At 36.5% G+C, this 24,296-nt stretch overlaps 1 protein-coding gene across 13 annotated transcripts in view; it reads left to right on the forward strand.

Annotated features, from left to right (window-relative positions):
* Nucleotides 1-24,296, forward strand: part of HDAC9 (histone deacetylase 9) — a 924,856-nt gene that overhangs the window by 344,622 nt on the left and 555,938 nt on the right. Inside the window, exon 2 of one of the 13 annotated variants that reach the window (XM_045062758.1) lies at nt 16-95. The exons of 11 other annotated variants lie outside the window; for them this stretch is intronic. The gene's annotated coding sequence lies outside the window, so the exon portion shown is untranslated. Of the gene's footprint in view, nt 1-15; nt 96-17,773; nt 17,820-24,296 lie in introns of all 13 variants that reach the window. One more of the 13 variants, XM_045062757.1, reaches the window with a different exon arrangement.

Genomic DNA, 24,296 nt, shown 5'->3' on the forward strand with positions numbered 1-24,296 from the left:
TTCATGGTTTTCTAGGTTGTTGTACATGACATCACTGCTCTGAAGCCAGCCATTCATCAGTATTGGTCACTATTCTTTCATTTGCTGAGGTGGGGGTAGGTTTAATAAAGAAAGAAAAAGGAATGTGTTTAGTATAAATTTGAGAAGCCTTGAAAATAAAAGTTAGAGGTACATTTTGGAGTCAATTCTTCTCCTTTAATTTAGTCTCCGCATAAACTGTATTTTAATATATTATGAGTGAATTTAAAAAAATAAAAAAGTTCCTCTTTCCCTATACTTCCACTTCTTGTAGAAAGCACTTAATAATATGTTTTTTCCAAACTTTTTGCTCTGCATTTACAAATGTGCTTCTGTGTGTGTGTGTGTCTGTGTGTGTGTGTGTGTGAGAGAGAGAGAGAGATAGGCATATTTTTCTGCAAGATACTTTTTAAAAATTCTATGAAATATTAAGTGCAGCCTCATATGTAGAAAACTGTAATACTCTCAATTTAATAGCTCCATCTTATCCATATGCTTAACCTTCCTCCTAATATTGAGTATTCACTCTGTCTTCAATTTTTCTCTATTTCTAAAAAATTGCCTCAATAAATATTTGTGTACATATCATCCAGTGAATGTTTATGACATTGTGAGCTTCACATTTCTCTCAAAAGTTCTGAATGTTTAAATAAATGTTGAATTTCCATGTTGATAAATTCTTTCTCACAACCCTTAAAAGTAATATAAAAGTATTGGTGTATTTAAAATAATGACAATGTTTATTGACCTATTATATCTATGACATCATTGACCTTCCAAAAAATCCAAAATATAGATATGAATCAGTGGTATGAAAATAAAAATAGGAGAGTTTATAATGACTAATGATGAAATATATTGACACCTAAAATAACCTTTATGTGAAGATATGCTTCTTGCTGTTTATTTTAATATTCCTATATTTCACAGAAACATTTATATCTCCCTTGTCAAAATTATGGTCTGTAATATTACTAGATTTTTGTTTTTAGAATTAAAAATAAATACTTAATAATGTTATACCATTTATAAAACAGAAGAAATTAAGATGTGCTGAACTTGAGGCACCTGGGGGGCTCAGTTGGTTATGCATCTGACTCTTAATTTTGGCTCAGGCCATGATCTCAGGGTTGGGGGATCGAGCCCTGTATTGGGCTCTACATTCAGTGCAGAGTCTGCTTAATTTCTCTCCATCTGTTCCTCCCTCTGCTCATGCTTGCTCTCTCTCAAATAAATAAATCTTAAAAAAATAATGTTTCGAATTTAACCATTGTAGGACTCTTTGCATTATTAGTGCATTTAGGGGAAAAGCAGAAATGCAGTTATGTCCATCACTGCTATTACTAATTTGTAGTCTAAAATTTCGATTACATCAGAGTAATGATCTTAGCCATCAAACTTTGTGTTGTTTTCATGAACAGGAGAAATGTTTTTATTTGTATGAACTGTATACACTGTATATTATATATTATAAAATACAGCATAAACTGTAATTCACTATCCAGACTGAATATTGTAGCAAGAACTTTATCATTAACTACCTTGTGCATCTAGGAAGGCTACCATAAATTTAACGCAGTTGTCAGGTTTGATTTCTTTGGTTCCTATTGTGTATGTATTTCTAGGACAATATAAATCTGGAAGAACACTACTAGAGCATGTCTAAAGGAGAGTAGTGAAATCACACAAGCTCTTAAAATCATGTCATAGAAAGAACTGTAGGAGGATCTGGAGGTTTTGTCCCATGAAAAAGAAACAATCAGAACAGTTAAAAATTATTTCAAGAGAGTTTATATGGAAAATACGCTGAATTTATTCTGTGTATTTACATAAAGCAGAACTTAGACTGATGAGAAGATGTTGAAAAGGAAGGAAATTTCACTTATAGTCTAACCCTTATGGATATTTTCTGCTTATACAAATAATGAAGATTTGTTGTACAAATAAAAGAAAGTACTAAAGTAAAAGTGTCACTTTGGATACTACCATCAAGAAGTAGTTTGGTGTATTTTCTTACAAGATTGTTTTTATACATACTGTTGTATTCAAGTTATTTGAGTGTTCCTTCTTAGTTTCTACCAGCTATTAGGCTGAAGAAAAGGATATTATTTCATGGCAAGTAGAGTATTTATAAAACTCACTTCCACTCAAATATTCTTACTTAACATTTCTTTTCATTTTTTTGGTCATTTTTCTTCTTGGCCAGTGTTCTGTCAATTTTTGGAAAGGACTCTTTTCAAAAATATAAAATATAAAAAAAAATAATGCAAATATGGTGCAAAGTTTGGAAAAGTTGCAGGATCTTATTAACTTGTTGAGATGATATTGGGAAAATGTTTGAACAACAAAGTCCCTGCAATTTTGTTAGAGTTTAACCTGCTGATAGTCTGGTAAGACAGAACCAGCAGGATATTTCGCATGGTTGATACTTAAAAAAAATTGAAGGATGGGGAAAATAATTTGTATATCAGGGGAGTAAGAAAACACTTGGGAAAATTGTTAAAGCCCTAGAACATTTTGGTAAAACTGCGGACTGTGTTATGGAATTCAACTTTTTGCTGATACAATTAAACTCAAAACAGTTTATATTTAATCTGAATGTATTCATACCCTATGACCCAGCATCAGGCCTTTAGATACATACCCAATAGAAGTGTGTGCACCAAGATGTGCTTACCAAAAATACATGTACAGAATGTTTATAACAGTTCTATTAATAATAGCCCAGAAGTGGAAACAAAACAATGTTCTTCAAAATTAGAATGGATAAATTGTATATAATGGAACATCATATGGCAACGAAAGTAAATGTACCATCAGTGCGTACAACAGTATCAGTGAACCTCACAAATATAATGCTGAAAGAAAGAAGTGAGACATGAAAGTACGTAGTATATAATTTAATTTTTATAGAGTTAAAAAAATGAGCAAAACCAATCCATGGTGATGAAAGTCTAGCTAGTAGTTGTTACTTAGATGGGATTAGTAACAGAGACAAGCATGAGGAGAGGTGCTGTGGTTTTCAAAATGTTTTATTTCTTTTTCTGGTGGGTTTCCTGGGTATGCTTACTTTGTGTTAATCCGCCAAGATTTCCATCTCTGGTTTGCTCACTTTTCTGTATATATGTAGCCTTAGAATAAAAAGAGTTTATATTAAAAAAAAAAAAAAATTCACTACTCTTTCTCACACCCCAGCACAATAATTAATTCACTCTCTGTCCATTATAAGAAGGAGCTCAGAGTTGTAAGTATAACTAAAATTTATTAAACATGTTAAAATCAACTTATTTTTATATTTTAATTTTGAGAACTTGAGAAAAGGTCCTCCGCTTTTCACTCCCTCCCTCCCCAGATTGTGAAGTTTAAATTTATTACTGCCTCTACTATCCCAGATAATGAAAGTCTCCATTTTATACCTACAATATATCCAACATCATACTTTTTATAATATTTTATTGTTTTATATATATTTATATACATAGCTATTTTCCATGACATTCAATATTTTCAGTTGGAAATATTTCATTGACTGGAAGTACTAAAATGTATTACCATTTCCTTAATTTGGGGAATTTAAGTTGTTTCTGAGTGAGGAAATACTTTTTATTTTAAAAAAGATTTTATTTATTTATTTGACCGACAGAGATCACAAGTAGGCAGAGAGGCAGGCAGAGAAAGAGAGAGGAGGAGGAAGCAGGCTCTCTGCTCTACAGAGAGAGAGCCCAATGCGGGACTCGATCCCAGGACCCTGAGATCATGACCTGAGCCGCAGGCAGAGGCTTTAACCCACTGAGCCACCCAGGTGCCCTTGGGGAAATACTTTTTAACAAAGATGCTAACAAATGAAACAAATATCCCAAGAGTATACTCCCTTACTGGAAACACTCAAGCTGAAGCTAGTGGAAGAGTAAGGGGAATCACACTGCCCTGCCAGTGCCTGATAAATAGTAGGCTTTTTAAAGGTGTCTATGGAATGAATTACTATGTTTGCAAGTCTTTCAAACTCTGATCACCTAGGACATGTAAGCAAGCAAAATCAACAAGAATATTTTGAAATGTCTACTAAATGAGGCTATTGGTATATGATGGTGTCTGATTCTAATTATTACACCCTTCATCTAGGATTACTGGTTCAACTCCTGTGGTTTGATATTTATTTACCAATTTTGCCTCTGTTTTAAAAATAAAAGATCAGCACCATTTATATTGCTGGGAGCCTTTACTTTTGGCAAATGGTAGATAAGATGTCTCCAAAAGTGACTTTGTTCATTGATGGAAGAATGTGTAACAGAGCATGTACACTTTATTTTTATCCTTCATTACTCTTGCACAGTGCTAGTTACAGGGTAGACACTTTTAGTAACCTTCCTTGAAGGATCCAGCTATTTTGTAAGACTAACCTATGATTCCATCATTATCATTCTTCACTTAACCATGTGTAAATAAATTTAAGACTTTAAGAAATGCTTTATTATTTCAAGAGTTCCTTTTTTCTTATTGAACACAGAGGTCTAAAATTCAGTTGTACTTCCACTATTTCTTCATAGGTATACCATAACTAAAATTATTATTTAGTACAAAATTTTTACCTTATGCTTCTTTTTTCTTTATGTTTCTGAGAAGAGACAGAGCTCCTGAGATTATATTATGATTGGTCAGCTTTTTTTGTTTGTTTGTTTGTTTAAGATTTATATATCTTAGAGAAAGCATGAGCACGCATGCACTTTTACAAGGTGTGAGGCGGGCAGAGGAGAGAATCTTCAAACAGACCCTACTACTTGGTGCCTGACTTGGGGCTCATTCCCATGACCCATGAGATCATGACCTGAGTGGAGAGTCAGAGTCAGACCTGAAGTGACCAAATGTCAGAGGCTCAGCCAACTGAACCACCCCATGATTGGTCAGTTTCTTAATCAGAAGGAAAGGAAAGTTTTGGTCATATATCTCTTACATTTCCCCTTTGAGTACAATGCAGTAAGACATACAAAATGAAGGGAAAGTATCAAGAAGGGGAAGGACAGCAGTGGAGTTACATGTAATTTCTGTTTCCATGTGGATTATATATGTACATATATATGTGTATGTATAAATAATAGGGAAGACCAGCTGACCAGGACTACAGATTGTACAAATCCCCCATGTGGAATCTCCCAACAGCACATACCTTGTTTCCACATTATCTGTAGCCACTGATTTATCTGGAGATGGAACTTCTTAAAAAAAAAAAAACATACCGGCCTGGGAGCCCTATTGGCATATTGGGTAAACTGAGATATGGAGTGGCTTAGAGAACAGAAGGCATATTGTAGGAGGAACTTTGAGACCCCTAGGAAAGAATTCATCCTGAGGAAGAAGTCTGACTCCATGACATGGGCTCAGGGGGAAGTGGGGGTACTGGAGAACTGTGGGTTTGAGAATAGCGTGGTGGTTTCACTGAATCTGCCCCAATCTGGCAATGCTTACAGTAGATGCATATCCCAGGGTGTTAAGGTTTGTGCAGAACCTAAAAGAGATGTAGTACAAAAGTATTACATCTGAAGTAATTGTGCAGTGGGATGTATCTGAAGGATGGAGTCAGCATCTGCTTTATTAATCAGCAGCTTTGATTTGTTTGTGAGGGTGGCGTGAGGGCTCCAGAGCAGGTCATCACGTTACAGGATAGAGGCCAGCAGCAGATTGAGGAGTGATGTGACCGGAGCATCAGGCAGCGACCTGAGTCCTGGGCTAAGCCATGGCAGCAAACTGAGCTTTGTGCAGCAATCTTTCGAGAGCAGAAATAGGCCAAAATGAGCACTAGGACTATGGCCAAAGTACAAAGTATAAGTGGCAGTCTGAACATTGGTCAGGAAAAACCTGTAAAAATGATACTCTTAGAAAACAACCAGAAATATCAAAAGTGACCCTCAGAAGCTGTAGCTGAGGCCCTTGTGATACAATTGGGCTAACAAGCTAAAGTCTGGTCTTGATTTGTCGAGGGAACTTTATGTGCCACTACAGGCAGGTAGGCTTGCCGTTTACTCATGCAGGGAGAGCACGTGACTAGCAGCCTGTGAGTAGCATCAGTATAGAATATAAATTTGGACTTGGCTATTTTAACACTCCAACAGAAAAAGCCAAGAAAGAGTGACCCTTGTTTCTCAATGCACGTTAATCATCTTTCACTTTTTTCCTCATTGCTGTGGGACTTTTTACAACATAAATTATAAGGTACTCATTGAATAAATTTATGTCTTCTTATCAGAATTTTCCTTAGGAATGTCTCTATTCCTGAGTTCTGAGTAAAAAAAAAAAATTGCTTTTTGTATGTCCGACTGGAATTTGCAGTTTATCTTTTTATTTACTGAAGATAGTCATCTGCTTCTTATTTTTTATGCATTTCTCACCCTGGGTTATTTCTGATAATATTAATCTATTTCAAGGTGTAATAATGATAAAAGCAGTAAAGACCAGCATCAGCACTGACACAGAGGGGAATGTGTGTTAATTCTGGAGATAAAATTCATCTGGTAAACAGATAAAAATTATATACCCTATAGGCTCCTGCAGGCTCTTGATGGTTTAATGCAAAAATAAGTAAATGTTTTTCTCCTTGCATGTCAAATCTACAGAACTGGTAGCAGCTTGCTGAAGTTCAGAAAGAGGCTGAGTCTTGGCGGCAAGAAATCAGTAATGCTTATCTGGGAGTGCTGTCCTACTGGCTGGGAGCTTGGGGCCTCCCACATATTTGGACACATATTTACCAGTTCTGGTCAAAAGCTTTCCTTGACTAATTAGTTTAACTGGTTCACTGTCACTGTATAGAATATTTTTGTTGCTGTTGTATTTTCCATAGTTTTTCCTACAGATGCTTTAAGTAAATGTCAGTTATTGTATGCAGCAGAGACTAAATTATGAACATGTATGAATAAGATCTAGTTTAAATGATACACTTGCCCAAGCAACCTATAGATGAAAACCAGAGTCCATTTAGACTGCCTCCAAACAGAAGGGAAGGGATTCCTGAGCTTTGAATACATGGAGACAGTGCTCCTTTCCAATTCAATTGCAGAAATAGTTGGCAAGTACAGAGAGGTTCTCAGAATTAAATTATGCACCAAGAGCCTCATAATCTAATATGAAAGCAGACAAATTTTTCAGAAACTGTAATTGCCTAAATTAATAATTATAGAATTACTAAAATTTCCCAGTGTTAATTATAGAATAATTAAAAACCAGTTTTGATATAACCAAAAAATATCTAGGATTCATCTATTTATTAATCTTAGCAAAATGCTAGAGATTTACAAGGTTAGAAATTTAAAAATTTTTTTTCAGCTCAAAAAACACCTTTGAATTCATAACGTGATGAATTGCAGCCCTCCTTGGGCAGTGTAATTAACTGCCTAATTTTAGATGGGTCGCTACAGTTTCGAGATTAAAGCTTTAAAAAAATTTTATAATAGCAGTATTTTATATATGAATAATGCTTTACAATTTGCAAAGTGCTATGTTTTCAGATACTTAACTTGGTAATATAAATAGGTCAGGTATTGCCTCCACTTTCCATTTTAGGCATCTGTGGCTCAGAAGATTTAAATTAGTTGCTCAAGTTCACAAAGCCAGTAGAATTGGAAGTCAAACCCAAGTATTTGGGCTTTTACTCCCAGATCCTTTTTTATGTTACATTAAGTCCAACGGAATATATTCATGAAAACAGTTTAAAAATATAAATTGCTAGGGCAAAATGAAATTTTATTCTTATACTTTACTTATTACTCACTTGACGACCTTTGGGTAGCAGGAACCTCGCTTTACTAATTTCCTGATTAAATAAAATTGCCTTCTGCCTCTTGTGTAGCTGTTATTTTTAGCATTTTTCCAAAAAAAAAGTGGCATTTGGTAATTAATTATACAAGTTTACTTTAACAATTCCATTGATCTCATGACTGGGTTAAATATAATCATTTTTTTGGTGACTGTATAAAATAGAACAGTATAAATAAATTTTCATTGTGGATGTTAGTTCTTGCTGACAACAAATATTCAAACTAAAAGTTTTCTTTTACCTAAAAATAGAGGAGGATGGCATCAGAATTTAGTTTCTTCTTAACTGATTTCTTCTAGTTTATTGTCCCTGAGGACACAGGTCATACATAATTCACAGCTGTCTGTTGTCTGGATTTTTCCTTTTCTTTTTCTTCTTTTAAAGCTGAATGCCTGTTTGTTTCACTTAAAGATGAAAATTTGGATAATAAAACAGAGTGAGGGATGTGGAAGTGAATGTAGGAAAAAGACCAACTCTCTTCCTGTTTGTTATAAGAAACTTAGCATTCTACAACTTAAGAATAGTCATGTAAATACAAAAAGATAAATAACTGACTTTTTTCACTCTAAGTTCAAGATTATTTTAAAAATAGTTTTTAAAATAGTTTTCTCAATGCTAAGTCTCACTCAATGAAATACTAGAACTAGAAATGCTGTGATATTCTTAGTCCCTTTTCCCATTTAAGGTGAATTTTTAGTCAGGACATTGATTTCATTACATGATCAAAAAATCCTGCAGTATTCAAGCATGAAAATGAAATGAAAACAAAATCATTTTGTATTGGTGTTTATCTCTTCTCCTCTAAACTCAGAAGGAAAAATTCTAACAATGAAAATCTACCAGCCAGTTCTGTGCTTTAGTAGTAAGTAGAATTTTTAAAATACAGTATAAATAACTGTTTTCATTTATTCATTTTCTAAGGGATGGCTCCAGGAATCTATTGCAGCCCCAGAAGAGTGTGCAGGAAGAATGGGCCAGGTTCAGGATTGTAGCCAGCCGTCTAATTACACAAATAGGTTCACAGCACAGTTGGGTCACAAATCATGTTTCTAAACTTAGGAGATGAATCTCCACCATAAATTATTGAAAAGCACTCTGTGGTGCTCCATTCTGCATTTCCCACAAATTAGATTACTGAGAGCCATAAAGCATCTTTAGAAAGTGTTTTCCTGGCTGTTTTAAAATTTTCCTTTATCATCAATGAGTGTCAACTTTGAAAACGTCAGCCATAACCAGAAAACACGAAACCAAAGGATAAAATAAAGAAGCAAAGAAATTATTCTTAAAAGCAGAAGCAGTTTTTTTTTTTTTTTTTTTTACCTGTAAGGCAGGTGTAACCTATTAATGAATATTTGTGGGTTTCTATATCCCAAACTTCCTTGGTATAAAAATGTAATTACGTGTTATATAAACATAACTCCCACGTTTCATTTCTGCATTGATATCTGTTGTGAAGTAAGCATAGACAAACTAGAATAAGTTTTGTGGAGATAATGTCATCCTATAACATAGTTAACCCACTGGCATTATTGTTATTTAGATCATATTTAGCTCTTGAGCTCATATATATTCACCACTTTCATTCCTAAGATTCACAAACCTGAAAAGGAGCTGGTGACAGATTTTAGAAACTAAGGTTATGACTGATACTGTACTAAGTTTCAGACGATGTGGCCACTCTGCTTAGGTCTTCTCTCCGCTTTGTCTCATTCTATGATTATGAAATGGGACTAACAACCCCTTCTCTTTTTGTTAAGGCATCAGTGAGTTTTAAAAAATACGGAGCCAACAAAGAGCTGCATTTTGTTGATGAGTCTAAAGTATTGCTAAAGTGCCTCACCTAAATCCGTCAAAATCGCTTTTCAGATTTTAAATGGAATATGGAGTGATGGGCCATTTCCTCTCTTTGATGACAGATTTTAAAATGTCCCGCGCGCACTGACTGAAGTTAAAAGAATATGGCTCAGGAGGGAGACAAACCATAAGAGACTCTGAATGTCACAAAACAAACTGAGGGGGGACCTGGGGTAGGGGTTAGGGAGAGGGTGGTGGGGTTATGGACATTGGGAAGGGTATGTGCTATGGTGAGTGCTGTGACGTGTGTAAACCTGGTGAGTCACAGACCTGTACCCCTGGGGATAAAAATACATTATATGTTTATAAAAAAATTTTAAAAATCAATTAAAAAAAAAAAGAATATGCTCACAGAAACAAAAATCCTGGAGCTTGTGGAACCTGCTTCAGATAGAGCTGTATTCCAGTCACAGAACTGGTGCTGGGTGTTCTTCAGCCGCTGTTTGAGAACTACAGTGTTGGCTTCGTGCTCAGGTTTTATGTGATGGCCAGGTGGCAGAACAGCTCAAGTGCCCACGCTTCTTGAGATCTTGAACTAGTAGGAAAAATGAGACTTCCTTTCCCAGGATTCCTTGCAGATTATCATGGAGTCTCAGAGGTTCTGATTAGTTCAGACATCCACGCCTCATCTTCCCCCTTCTCTAATGAACAAGGAGAGAATACCCGTGTTTGTTTTGGTTTGAGTTGCTTTGTTTTTTTCCAGACCCCCAGATATGTGTGCCGTCTGCAACCACTTTTCCTATAGTATGTTGAGTGAACGGTTTACTCTTCACCCCCTCAATTTCTACTGCCTTACCTTTTAATTTCAGATAAAATAGAAAGATTAGCCATTAAGTGAAAAGGAAAAGGCGTTTGTTTCAAGGAATGAGTTACGGAGTAAAATTTGGGGGACATTATGAAGGTAATTGCTTTTGAATTTTATTTTATTTTATTTATTTATTTGACAGAGATCACAGGTAGACAGAGAGGCAGGCAGAGAGAGAGGAAGAAGTAGGTTCCCTGCTGAGCTGAGAGCCCAATGTGGGGCTCCATCCCAGCACCCTGGGATCATGACCCAAGCTGAAGGCAGAGGCTTTAACCCACTGAGCCACCCAGGTGGCCCTGTTTTTGAAATTTTAACTTCTAAAATTAATTGCCAAACAATGGCTTTAAATATTACAATATTTAATTGTAAATTAATAAATTAATGATTAATTTACAATTAATTTATTAATTTATAATTAATAAATTGTAAATATTACAATTTATAATATTCTCATTATTCTTAGGCTTTTCATTGTTTCTTTCTGATAGTGACTGCTTGCCTCTGTGCAAGTGACCCATCATATTTACAAATTGGTTGACTTTTGCATTTGGGCCTTGATGGTCTCATAACTAGATGTTATAAAACTCTGCTCTAAGTAATTTTCTTTCCTACCAACTGAATTTGATATCCTCGTTAAGGCATTGGTAAGTTTAAAAAAAAAAATACTAAGTTTACAAAGAACTCCATTTTATTGACTGGTCAAACGTATTGCTAAACTGGCCCCCGTGTGTTTGAACTCACAGATTTTCAGGTGGTAAGAATTTCTAAATTCGTGTGTGTGGTGGGGGGGGCTCAATAGGACCTATGTGTAGACATAGATGCCCACGCGGACACTGAAGAGTACGGTGCTCTTTCTCTCACTTGGAGGTTGTATATGGGCAGACTTGCCTCGGATGGGGTTGGGTTTTATAAAAATGTTAGGGCTGAATCACATTTGTTGTGTTGTGACATTTGCTGCTTCGCCATCAAAGAGGAGGTGCGGTTGTGCTGACAAATCTTTGGCATTCTGCCCCAGGGAAGTGTTACATTATCAAAAGGAGCAGTCACCCTGTCATTGTTGGGGTGCCAGTAACTAAAATGTGGATGTTTGACCGTGACTTTCTGCAGAAAATGATCAAAAGAATATACTGAAATGAAAAATGTAACTAGGAAGAGTCCTGTCGAATGAGCGAGAGGAGAGCTCTTTGAGGCTTGATAACTTAAATTCACATATGGGAAATATGGCTAATGTTTCTGAAAGAAAATGGTTACTAGGAAACTGAAAAGCCCCCTAATTATGTGAACTCCAAACTATATCAATAAATATAGAATTCACATCACTTTGTGATAATACTAGTACTAACTAACCTGCTAATATTTTAAATATCCTTTTTGGTTTTTTCCTAGAGCAAGTAAGATTTACTGTCTTTGTAAGGATGGGATACAAATTTACAAAGACTGGACTGACTGAAAAGCTCATAGCCAATCCTTTTGACTGAATATTGGTTTCTTACTGCCGTCTTCTACCTCATGACTGAGAGTAGCAAAAGAATATCTTGAAATAAAAAGATATTTGTTGGGGCACCTGGGTGGCTCAGTGGGTTAAGCCGCTGCCTTATGCTCAGATCATGATTTCAGGGTCCTGGGATCGAGTCCTGCATCGGGCTCTCTGCTCAGTAGGGAGCCTGCTTCCTCCTCTCTCTCTGCCTGCCTCTCTGCCTACTTGTAATCTCTCTCTGTCAAATAAATAAATAAAATCTAAAAAAAAAGAAAGATATTTGTTATTTAGTTGGCCAAAACTTCAAATTAATATCTATTAAACCCTTGGCCTCTACCCAAATCAGTAACAGAGAGAGGACCAAAGATCTTGGCTCATGTTTGCCACTCCCATGAAGGATGTTTTCTTACTAAACCTGACTTTCCTACTCCAACAGACCTTACTCACTTTTGCCATTACAATGACATGGATGGAACTAGAGAGTATTTTGCTGACCGAAATAAATCAATCAGAGAAAGACAATGATCATATGATCTCCCTAATATGAGGAATTTGAGAGGCAGAGTGGGGTTTTGGAGGGTAGGGAAGGAAAAAATGAAACAGGATGGGATCGGGAGGAAGATAAACTATAAGAGAGTCTTACTCTTACAAAATTAACTGAGGGTTGCTGGGGGGAAGAGGGGAGTGGAGAAGGTGGTTATGTTATGGACATTGGGGAGGGTATGTGATATGGTAAGTGCTGTGAAGTATGTAAGCCTGATGATTCACAGACCTGTACCCCTGGGGCTAATAATACATAAGATGTTAATAAAAATAATTAATAAAAAAGATTAAAAATCTTTCCACAAAGAAGGGGTGCCTGGGTGGCTCAGTGGGTTAAAGCCTCTGCCTTTGGCTCAAGTCATGATGGGATCACGACCTGAGCCGAAGGCAGAGGCCCAACCCACTGAGCCACCCAGGTGCCCCCTAATACTTTTGATCAATGAAAGAAAAATGGAGTTCCATGTAAACTCATTATTTTAAAAAATGCCTACTGTAAGTACTGTTCTCTGGCTGCTGCTGTATTTCTTCCTTGGTAAAGCCAGACCTCATCCTGTTTCTTTGGTTTCTTTGGAGTTGAATTGAGCATAAGAGGGTAACTTTCTTTCCCAGGCTATTAGTTAAAGCTGTGGTCAGCACCAATTTTGACCAAGACATGCCTGACCCAGTTCTGCCATGGGCTACTGCAAGGGATTGCTGTTAGGAGCTGGCATGATGCTAAGAAGTAAGGTTCTCAGCTGAGCAAGACTTTCAGGTTGGTTAGGTGTGTCTTTGGGCCTTTCTACCTCTCCGTATTTATTTTACGGCTTACAGAAGACCCCAGATTCCTTTTTCTCCTTAGCTGCATGTGCCTAAGGTCAGTTACTTCCTACTATATCATAACAGATTACTTAGATATTAAAGGGTTAAGAATTAACTCTTTTGCTCCCAGATGATTTTAAAAAGATATTCTAGAAATTGCGGAGGAAGCAAAATTTAATATTGAGATAGTAAAAAATTGTCTAAGAAAATGCTGAACAGATAAATAAAATTGCCTTTTGGTAGTATACATCCTCAAATGGTTTACTTTTCAAGTTTTTTTGTGGACATTGTTTTTTGGAGAGGCAGGTTTTTGTTTTGTTTTGTTTTGTTGTTTTTTGTTTTTAACAGTTAAGATAAGCTTCATTTTACTGACTATACTTGACTAATGGTAACCATAGAAAATGGCCCTTGGCCTCCAATTTTTGCTTCCTTGCCAGTGAGTCAGCCCGCCTAGGGTGCTGATTTAATTTTCACGGTGTTCAAATTACAAAATAACATTTACGAGTATAGATTTGGGGGATTGTGTTGAAGCCTAATAGAGTTCTCTGAGGATGGTGTGCCCCCTTGGGCTGCATTGTATAACTTCCTTATTAAAATGAAAGGAAATTGCCTGCTTGTTATCTTACAGCCTATCTTCCAATCCTTATACTTGAGAAAGGCAGTCATCAAACCTACAGAATCTTCAAACCACATAGATTTTCCTCTATCAAAATATTTCAGATCTTTAAGTTTGCACACTGCTTATGATGAAGTTAATGTGAAAGGATTCTACTTTATGTTTGCTTCTGATAATCGGAGTAGTCTATGCGCACAAGTCTAATTCTAGCCACATAATACCACTAGCACTGGTGCTTGCAGGGAAATAATAAAGGGAACAAAGCTTTTGACAATTGGCTTGGATGCAGGGCAGAGTAAACAATTATTTGTTCAATTATATGGAATTATGTGGAATGATAGTATATGACAGCTGCACTTGGGAGGGGCAAAGTTCCTATGTTTCTGTGTTTTATGGTTTTCAGCTTCATTCTATGGTGTCAAGAGTGGATTTTCCTTAACTAATAGAAAAAGAGAGAAAGGCTACTACGTTTTCTTGTAAAGTAGGTTGAGCAGATAAATTCTAAAATAAAAACAAATGAACGCTCTACTGTGACTAACATTTCAACTCAACCTGTTTAATGGACTCTGGAAAATAAACAATGGTTTCTAGAGAAGAGTGAAAAAGCCAAAAGAGAAAATTAAATTAGTGGCACTCTTTCTGTGGGGAACTCTATTAGCTGTGGAAAAGAATAACAAAGTCAAGACAGAGTCTAACAAAAAGGGGTGTGTGTGTGTGTGTGTGTGTGTGTGTGTGTGAGTATAAATATACACATACACTTCTCTCAGACACACAGGGACTTTGTGGTCAGAAAAAATTTTGAGTCCTAAGTTCTTGATTAAATGCTGGAAATCAAAACCAAATTGATTTGTAGAATGTAAATGATCTTTTCTTGACACAGATTGATCCTATAAAATTACAAAATTGATGAAATTTAAAAATAAATTTTTTTTATTATTTTTCTGTCTGTTAGGCAGACCCTGGTAATTTTAGTAAAGTATAAATTAAAGTGATAAAAAAGAGGACACTCAATGCAAATGATTCTTCTGTAACTGAAGGATTTCTAAATATTTTGTTTACAATGAACGCAAAAGACCAAAAAAGCTCAAGAAGTTTTGGTTAAGTCCAATATTTCCTAAAAGGTTTACAAAATTGGAACCTAGTTATAGGACATTTGCACATGATCTGGTTAGCAGCCATGTTAAGGTCTGTGCTATCAGATTATGGGATTCCGATTTTTTATTATATAAAAATAACACCTCAGTTGGTACTAGACAAAGTAACTGCATTTTCTCTCATTTTATTTTTTTATGGGCAAATCTAAACTGGAACTGTCACCTTTTAGGAGTGACAGTGCCTACTAGTAGTAGCTCTAGGATAGCATCTAAAGAGACATTGCCCCAGTTATTTTAGTATCATTTTCATTACATTACTGACAATGTTTTTCTTAATCCTTTAGGAAAAAAATGTATTTTCTTGTTTGATTTTTGTTCCCCAATCAACCAAAACCAAATCATCTGTGATTTGTTTTATTTGGGGAGCTTATCAGTATTGTCCAACAACAGGATTAAGTGGAATTGAAGAATTTTACCAAAAGCAGTCTTTTAGGGGGGGAAAACAAGACTCCTTGCCCATTTATTGCTTACAAAGTACAGATGAAGGCTGGCTAAGGGTCGATTCAAACAGTAATGTTTGAATGCTTGTGACTTGTTTTGTTTAAGAAAAAGCAATACATTTTGATTAAATTGAATTATTTGACTTAAAGATTATTTATGATACTAAAACTGTTTAATACAACTCTATTCAGTTTTATCTGATGATGATGATGATGATAGCTCACAGTAAGGGCTGTTGTGCTAAACATCTTACTTAGATTATCTTATTTATTCCTCCCAAGTGTTATATTAGGATGAAAAAAACTGAGGCCTGGAGAAGTGGAGTAATGTGCTCATGGTCACTATATTAAGAGGTAGTTTTGTTTGACAGAGTAGTTAGAATTATCATTTAATACTATCAGTCTGCTCATCATTTAATTCTACCTATCAATCTACCTACCTACCTACCTATTTATCTATCTATGTATCTATCAGAAACCTCAGAGTTTAAAGCATCTAATCTTAGCTTTAAAAAAGAATAGGCTGGAAATCGTAAATTTTTTTTGTAAAACGATATATCTTAACTTTTCAAGTAATAATGTTCTAGCAATTCCATATCCACAGTCACCCTCCAGCATTTGATCTGTCCCTGATGAATAGATTATTTGTTGCAGCCTCTTACCCTTTTTCACATATCTAGGCTTCCTGTTCTCATCTATCCTTTATATATACCACAATAATAAAAATTATTCAGATACCAGGTTCACCTTATTATTGTTATTAAAATGTGCTGGTAAAAGTCAGGACCCCTTTTTTGGTTGTTTTCACTTTTTTTTAATGGCGTAAAACCCACATGGAGAAAAGTACTCAGTGAACATCTAGTTATAATCCTGCAGATGACACACTTTGTAATGTGGCCATCTCAGGTGCCCTCCCAGTCCCTGTTCTGCCCTCCTCCTTATAAGTAACCTCTGCTTTGATTTCTATTGATCTCATTTCATTTTGCCTGTTTTCATATGACACATATATGTAACGACCTGGTATACTTTTTCTGGTGACCAGACTTTTCACGCCATGTTTGTGAGATTCATCCACAGTGTTGTTTTTAAGTTGAGTTTGTTAATTTTCATTGCTCTGTAGTATCCACTCCATCCCTGTATCAGACCCACTGTACTCCAATTCTGACCAATCATGAGTAACTCTGATAGAATGTTCCTGTTCATGGACCTTGAGGAATACTGTTTTTAACCTTATGACTTGTCATGGCATAGTGTACGAGTCCACTGAAATTTAGTACTCAATGTCAAACAGTTTTCCAGAGTGGTTGTACCAGTTCATAGTCTTACTGGCATTGCATGAGAGGACTGGTGCCTCTGTTTCCTTATCAATACTTGGTGTCATCAGGCTTTGTAATTTTAGCTATGCCAATGGGAATATGGTTTGGGTTTTAATTAGAATATCCCTATAACTAAAGAAAGAAATTGAAGCTAGCCTTTTTATTTTTGTCTGGATTTCAGTTCTTCTATTTTCTGATTTTTTTTTTCTGTGTTCATGAATGAAACTAGTTTACAGTTTTCATGTCTTGGAATCCTCTAATTAGAGTTGGTAAAAGAGATCTATATCTACATAATGAGTTGGTCAGTGTTCCCTAAATTTTCTATTTCTGGAAGAATTTAATGTTATTTCTTCTTTAATTTTTTGGTACAGTTTACTGATAAAGTCTGGACTTTTCTTTGTGGAAAAAATTTTAATTATGAATTCAGTTTTTTAAATGGTTACATACTTGTTCATATTTTCTTAGTTATTCATGTATCAATTTCATATGCTTTCCCTTTCTAGGAATTTGTCCATTTTATTTAAATGTTTCCTTTTTCTTTTCTTAACAAAACCTTTTGTAATATGTGTGAAGTGTTTGCTATGTCTTCTTTTATATTCCTGTTTTTCTCTTTGTGTTATAATCCGACACTATTTTACTTATTATGATATTCAAATTGTTTTAGTTTTAGTCATTAGGAGGAGTAATTTTTAAATATCTCTTTTCCTGGTTAGATTATAAACTCCATGAGGATGGATATGATGTCTCTTTTATCCCAAAAGATTAGCAAAGAGCCTGGCTAGAAACCAATATTTATTTCTCACAAAAATTCAATTCATGAATGATGAATGAATGGAATCTGTAAAGATGAGAAAATACAATTAGGTTAATGGTATTTTCTCATCTTTGCTTGATGATTCTTGAGTTATCTTTATTTTCAAAGTGTTTGGTTATTTTTCATCTCCACAGAGTCTCCAGACTGCTCCAGACCTGGTGGGAAACAGGTGATACCAAAGTAAATTTAAAGCATATTTCTGTATTGTCATACTATATGTGTTTAAAAAGATGAGATCATTGTTACCTTTGGTATCTGTCTTATTCCAGATTTTTATTTGTGATTCTTCATCACCCAGCCATTCCCTCAACCTTTATATTAACCTATTCTCTATTGATTCAAACCCAAGCATAGTTGTGGTGATCTTGGAGTTTTTCCATTGATGACCACCAAGATTTTGTAACTTCTAGTTTTACTTCAGGGGCCAGTGTGACCAAATCAAAACCCAGGAGAAAGAGCTGAGAAGATTTTTGTTCAGAGGACTACTTACGTGTATGGGATCTATGTATCGACAGAGTTACAGTGTTGACTGAGGAAGAGTGATAACTTATTATAATATTCTGCCATTTTCATTCTGGAGAAGAGCATAGCATTCTCATGTTCAAATTTGGGAACTTCTCACTGTTATTCACCATCAAGTACAAATCTCACAAATCAAAGAACCATTTTATTTTATTTTATTTTATTTTAAGATTTTATTTATTTATCAGAGAGAGAGGGCAAGAGAACAAGCACAGGCAGACAGAATGGCAGGCAGAGGCAGAGGGAGAAGCAGGCTCCCTGCGGAGCAAGGAGCCCGATGCGGGACTTGATCCCAGGACGCTGGGATCATGATCTGAGCCGAAGGCAGCTGCTTCACCAACTGAGCCACCCAGGCATCCCCAAAGAACCATTTATAAATGTCCTATTTGTATATGCTATTTCTGGGAAACACCAGAGATATTATTATTTTAGGAAACTGTGGGTTGACCTTGAAAAACTTACATTAGCAAGGGAAAAAACACATTTTAAAGGGTGACACATCTAACAAGGAGCTCATCAAAGCAAGAGAAAGTGTGTAGGTGTTCAATAGTAACAACCTAATGGAACCACATTGTACTTCATGAATGAGGGCAATTCACAAAGTTCCCACGAGTAAGACCTATGTAGAAACATAATTGTCTAGTAGCTTTCTTTATCATTCATTCTATCAACATTTTATGAGTCCTGACTAAATACCAGGTTGGATCCTGCTTTCTGTGAAAATTAAAATGAGTAAGAGTTACAGTCCCTTCCAGTGTATAGCTCAGTTTATTGGGGGAGACTTCAGCACTTATAGGTGTATTACTCATTTTATTTATTCTAGAACTAATGAATTATAGGTAACATCAACTTTGAGAATAAAATTGTATCACCTACATAAGTATCTTCTTGAATTTAATAAACCAATTATAAGGAGGACTACGAGGATATATGTCAGAAATTTAATCAAGGTAATCTCTATGTATTGCTAATTGGTAGTACTTTTATAAATGCTCATTGTTTTCTAAAACAAGTATGTTATTTCTTTAAACTAGAGAATCAAAAAACAATCATTGATTTTAAGCTACTATAATTTGCAAGGATTCTTTTTATGTTTCCTTGGGTATCTGTGCTTGACCAGTTATGGAGTTTTCTGTCTCTTAGTATTAAATTAAAATTAATTTCTTTGAAAAAATATTAAAATGCAGAAGCAGAAGGAGCTTTCATGAGAGCATTAGATAGCCTATCTGAGAATTTCTCAAGGTATGAGTTGACAAACTTTCTATAACAAGGTTCAGATATTAAATATTTCAGGCTTTGTAGTCCGTACAATCTTCTGTCACTATTAAACTTTGCTTTTTAACAGGAAAACAATAAACAATATGTAAACCAATGAGTGTGTCTGTATTCCAATAATACTTGGAAAACTGGGCAGAGGGTTAAATTTGCCATGGTCTCCTTTACCCCTGATATACAGCATTCGTTTATATTGCAAAGACCTGGTTCTCATACCTCCCAGAATCAGACTTCCGAGATAAAGCCATATTATTATTGCCATATTATTACCATGTCCTCTTTTTACTCAAGTTTGGGAACTTTCCTTTGCTTTCCATTTCCATTCCCATCAGAATGAATACCTGAAGCTGGAATTTGTCTCTAAAACAGTATCCCTGAGGGATTTCCAGTTAGCTTGACTACTCTGAAGTTTGTAGATCATATGCTTATCAGGTGGAAACTCTATGTCCAATAATTGACAGAGAAAGTATGTAGGCAAAATTTCTATTGAGTCAAAGTCTAAAAATGGAAACCTGAAGAGAGTAAGGACCTTTTCTCCCCTGTTTACTACTGTATTTCCAGCTACTGACAATAGAATAGGGTAGGTTTCTGGCATAGGGTAGGTATTTTGATAAATATTTGCAAATGAACTGAATGTGCTTTCGGCATAAAATGTTGCCCTACCTCTAGGTGGCCTGACCATCCCTGTGTTTGATATCCAGGTAATTGTGTCTTGGCCACAAGCTTTCCTGCTTTTACATTGTATCTTTTGTGTTTTACCCAGTGTTCCATTGCTTTCGAGTAATTTGGGGGTTATGTATCCTGCCCTCAAGTCTGTTGTTCAGATGCAGGATGACATTTATAAACATTGATCATGATATTTGCTAAAAATTTTTCTGCTCTCAGCAACTTCTGAAATCAATAGAGCCAACTAACCAAGTATCTATCGGGAAAATGAATTAGGTGGGAACTCCACAACAGGGCTCTCTGTACCCTCTCTCTGGAATGCCATCCAACTAGAACTCAGTTCCTAACCTTTTTCTACCTCTTTGCTGAGGTTTCAAATTCCTGTGCTGGTTTCAAATTCCTGGAGACAGACTGAGATTTGTTCAGCTAAAATCAGGTGCCTGCTGTTTAGTTTCATTACTTGGTCCCTGGGTTGGGGGTCCTGTTAGGTATCCACCCCATGGAAAGAAAATCAAACACTATTACCTGAAGGTTGTGGGAGTGGGATAAAGAGATGCTAGGAAGACTCAAGTAGTTTAGACATGCTAATTCAGGTGCCTTTTAAAAATAACCTGTAAGTGACTGTTTGGATTCTGGTTTTCTGAAGCCCACTGCCATGTTTTACATTCTAGTACTAAGACAAACCAAGCTGAGACCTCTAATGGGTCCATGACCAAACTTCTCTCTGTACCGCCGCTCTGCTGTGGATGCTGTTCCGTAATTGCTTTGAACTTCCTCTAGACCTGAAGATTTGATTTGAAGCCCTGATTTCACTGCCTTTTGCTGGAAGATTTGATTTTCAGTCCTGTTTTTGCTTTTAGATTATATTTATTTATATTATCTATCCCTGCCTACTTCCAAGAAAAGATTGTTACTGGCAGTTTTCAAATCAAATTCCACAGTAAGAAATGGCACAGATCATATTCAGACAGCTTCCTCTAATCTAGTCACCTCTAGTTTTGTCCCCGATTAGCTGCCACCCAGACAGGCACTGCCCCAGCATGGTCCAGGACATGCTCTGCAGCATGAAGGCTCTTAGAATGGAGTTCCTTCCCACTTAAAGGCCCATCCCTGTGCCCATGCCCAACCCTCCAAACTGTGTCTGAGTTCCATTGTGGCACTCTGCAAGGATTGACAGATGCTCTGCAAGGATTGCTCCTCCCTCCAAGAGCATCTTCTTCTCTCTTGCCACTCCTTTCTGGACTGTAGTTCCACTGGCAGAGATCTGTTCCCTTTGCCTAGAATGTGCCTTTCCCACATGTTCACAACGCTTGTTTCTTCATTTTGGGAAGCAGAGGGAATCCCAGCTCAAGAGAGATGCCTGCTCTATCACTCTTTCTAAGTGGTCCCTGCCTCCCAAGTTACTCTGTAACCCATTATCCTGTATTTTGTTTCAATGTTAACAGTAATCACTATCCCGAATCCTACTTCTTTGTGGACCTGTTTATTGTTTAGAATAAAGAATATAAGCTCCATGAGAGTATAGACTTTGTCTCCAACCTATCCCAGATGTTGAGAGCAGTGCCTGGGGTACTTTCTGGGTACTCATTAAACAAATGCATAACTTCAGGCCACTTTGAAATTTCCAAACCATCCTTGATGCACAGCCATTCATATGCACAGGAATCTAGACAGATGTGAGGTATATCAAAGCCAGTGAGAACGAAGTTAAGCAGTCAGTGTCTTTTGAGCTAAGGTCACCGGACTGGCTGAATCTCTGGTCCCAGAAACAAATACCCATTTAAAGAAGGGTATTGGGGGGGAATTGGTCACTGCTTTTATACTTTTATACTTGTGCTCTTGGGTCACCCTTTCTCATGATCTCTGCCAGCTCTTTGTTTGCAGAGCTCAGCAGATTATGTTACTAGGCTGAGAGGAGACAACATGCAGTGATGATGTTAGAACCTTACTTAGCGCAAGGCATGCATACCTCTGACGTTAACTCAGGCTATTTATTTTTGCTTCATCCTTTTATAAGACCCAACCAATTCCATTTTCTGCCCAATTGGCAGGACTGTATACACATCAGTCTGACATATCTCTACAGGACAGTAGTTCTTCTCTACTCATCTGTGTACTCACAGCCCATGTGCCCACGTGCACAGCCCTAGGTCCAAAACATGCTGCACGTTCAGTGGCGTAAGCAACTAAAACGACTTCTGACCTTATAAGGAGGAGTTGATTTGGAAAATTCTGGGGCAAGTGTGGCAACAAAAGGTGTGTCCAGTTTTCTCTGGCAACCTTGACTTCCCTCCTACAAAAGTTCTCCTTGGACAGCATGTGTAATTACTCACAGCTATTGCAATAGATAATTGGTTTACTTCTCATTGATTAGAGTTTTGTTATAATATTTTCCTTAGAGCTTCGTGCTGATGGATCAACCTGCAGGTGAAATTATTTTAAATAGTTCTAAATGGTGTTTAGATACTTCGAAAATCAAACTCTTTGATCTCCTTGGGTAGACAGAGTCTAAGAGGGATCTTATACTGTATCAGCCCTGTGGTAAATAACATAGAATAAATGAGAATGTTCCTGTGTGAATTTATGCTGTTCCACACACATCAGTTAAAATGCAGAAATAAAATAAAATAACTAAGCTCTTAACTCTCACGCCCTCATGCTTCTCGGCTTCTTATCCTGTGTTATTTTAGGCCGCCTCAGAAGACATTGAGGAAGGGGATGGCATCCCAGTATTTGCCTGGGGAAGGTTATTTCTGTCTTTCTGTCTGACACTGAGATATTGAGCCTTGGTAATATCTCCCAGCTTTTTTGTGGATGCATGTATGGAAACATTCTGTGTAAGTTAAATTAAATTTCGAAACAGCAACATATTGTGGCACAGTGATATAAATTGGTGAATCTGCATGTAAGGTATGTGAAGTTCTTTGCATTATTCCTATACCTTTTCTGTAAGCTTTACGTGATCTAAATAACGTGTTGAGCAAAATATCAGCAACATTCGAGGCGGGAGTTGTGCTTTCTCATTGCAGGTTGCCCCCTTAGGTGCCCCTGCAGCATCTGTGTTTCTCTGGGAAACTTTAGCTACAGTCATCTCTGGGGAAGGTTCTGCTTAGCTGATGAAATCAGAGACCTAGGGAAACGAAATTTGGAGAAATAAAGGTTGCATCTAATTTTTAGAATGTATTAAAATGAGACTGAGGAAGTAAAATTTTATAACCATAGAATTTTAATATATTCCTTTATTTGTACACATTTTATTGTCTTTGAACTACAGTTTTTCCTTTGGGGCAGGAGGCAGTTCATCGCCAAACTTTAATAAACCTTTACATTCTCACATAATTTAAAAGCAAGTGTGAAATAAATAAAGATTATTTTGTATGTTTACCTTGAGCTGAAATTCATATTCTCTAGTTTCAGGATATTAGAGAACTACTTCTTAATAAAAGAAACACTAGGAACCTGAAAGTCAGAGATGCAAAAACAGTGATACTTAACATGATTCACGGCAAGAATCTGGAATGCTTGGAGGAAGAAAAATGATTGAAAATGCTATGAGTCTGATGGAGAAAGGAGGGGAGGTAGAGACCAGGAAGGAAATGAAGGAGGAAGAAGAGGAGAGAGAAAGTGGGGGAGAGGGAAGGACAAAAAGACAGGGAGGGAGAAAAGAAAGAAAGGTTAAAAAGGAAGGAAGGAAGGGCCAACAGAAAGAGTCTATAAAGACACAGTGTGCAAATATTGCTGTCTTCACCTCATGGGAAGTATATAATGTAATTGAAAGGCAGTCAAATGAGTGTTAGTAGAATTTTAAAATAGCGTTCATCATGTGATGTGAATTTACCCCGTGGGATTTGTGGACGCTGAGGCTGCAGACAAGGACAGGTTCAATGTCAAGATCAGGTAGAGCCTCTCGCCCCAAAAACTCGGAAGGATCCTGCTCTGGTTAATGGCCAGGCCTCGATCTTCCTGCAAGGAAGCTGCTTCCTTAATAGCAAATCTCTGAAAATGGACCAAGAGCCCTTTCCTCTTCTGGTGACTGCCCCTGAATGCACACAAGTGTCATATCACCAAATGTTCTGCTTCTAGAAGGAGTATAGAATGGTTCTGTCTGTGGAATGAGTGAGTTAAATTCTCTGAGTCATATTTTTGTGGAGATGGAAGAGTTGATTTTCCAGAGAATGCCAAGCTTCTTCAAAG

This window comes from Mustela putorius, unplaced genomic scaffold (assembly GCF_011764305.1).
Source record: "Mustela putorius furo isolate JIRA1106 unplaced genomic scaffold, ASM1176430v1.1 tig00003845_pilon_pilon_pilon, whole genome shotgun sequence".
NCBI classification, from domain to species: Eukaryota; Metazoa; Chordata; class Mammalia; order Carnivora; family Mustelidae; genus Mustela; species Mustela putorius.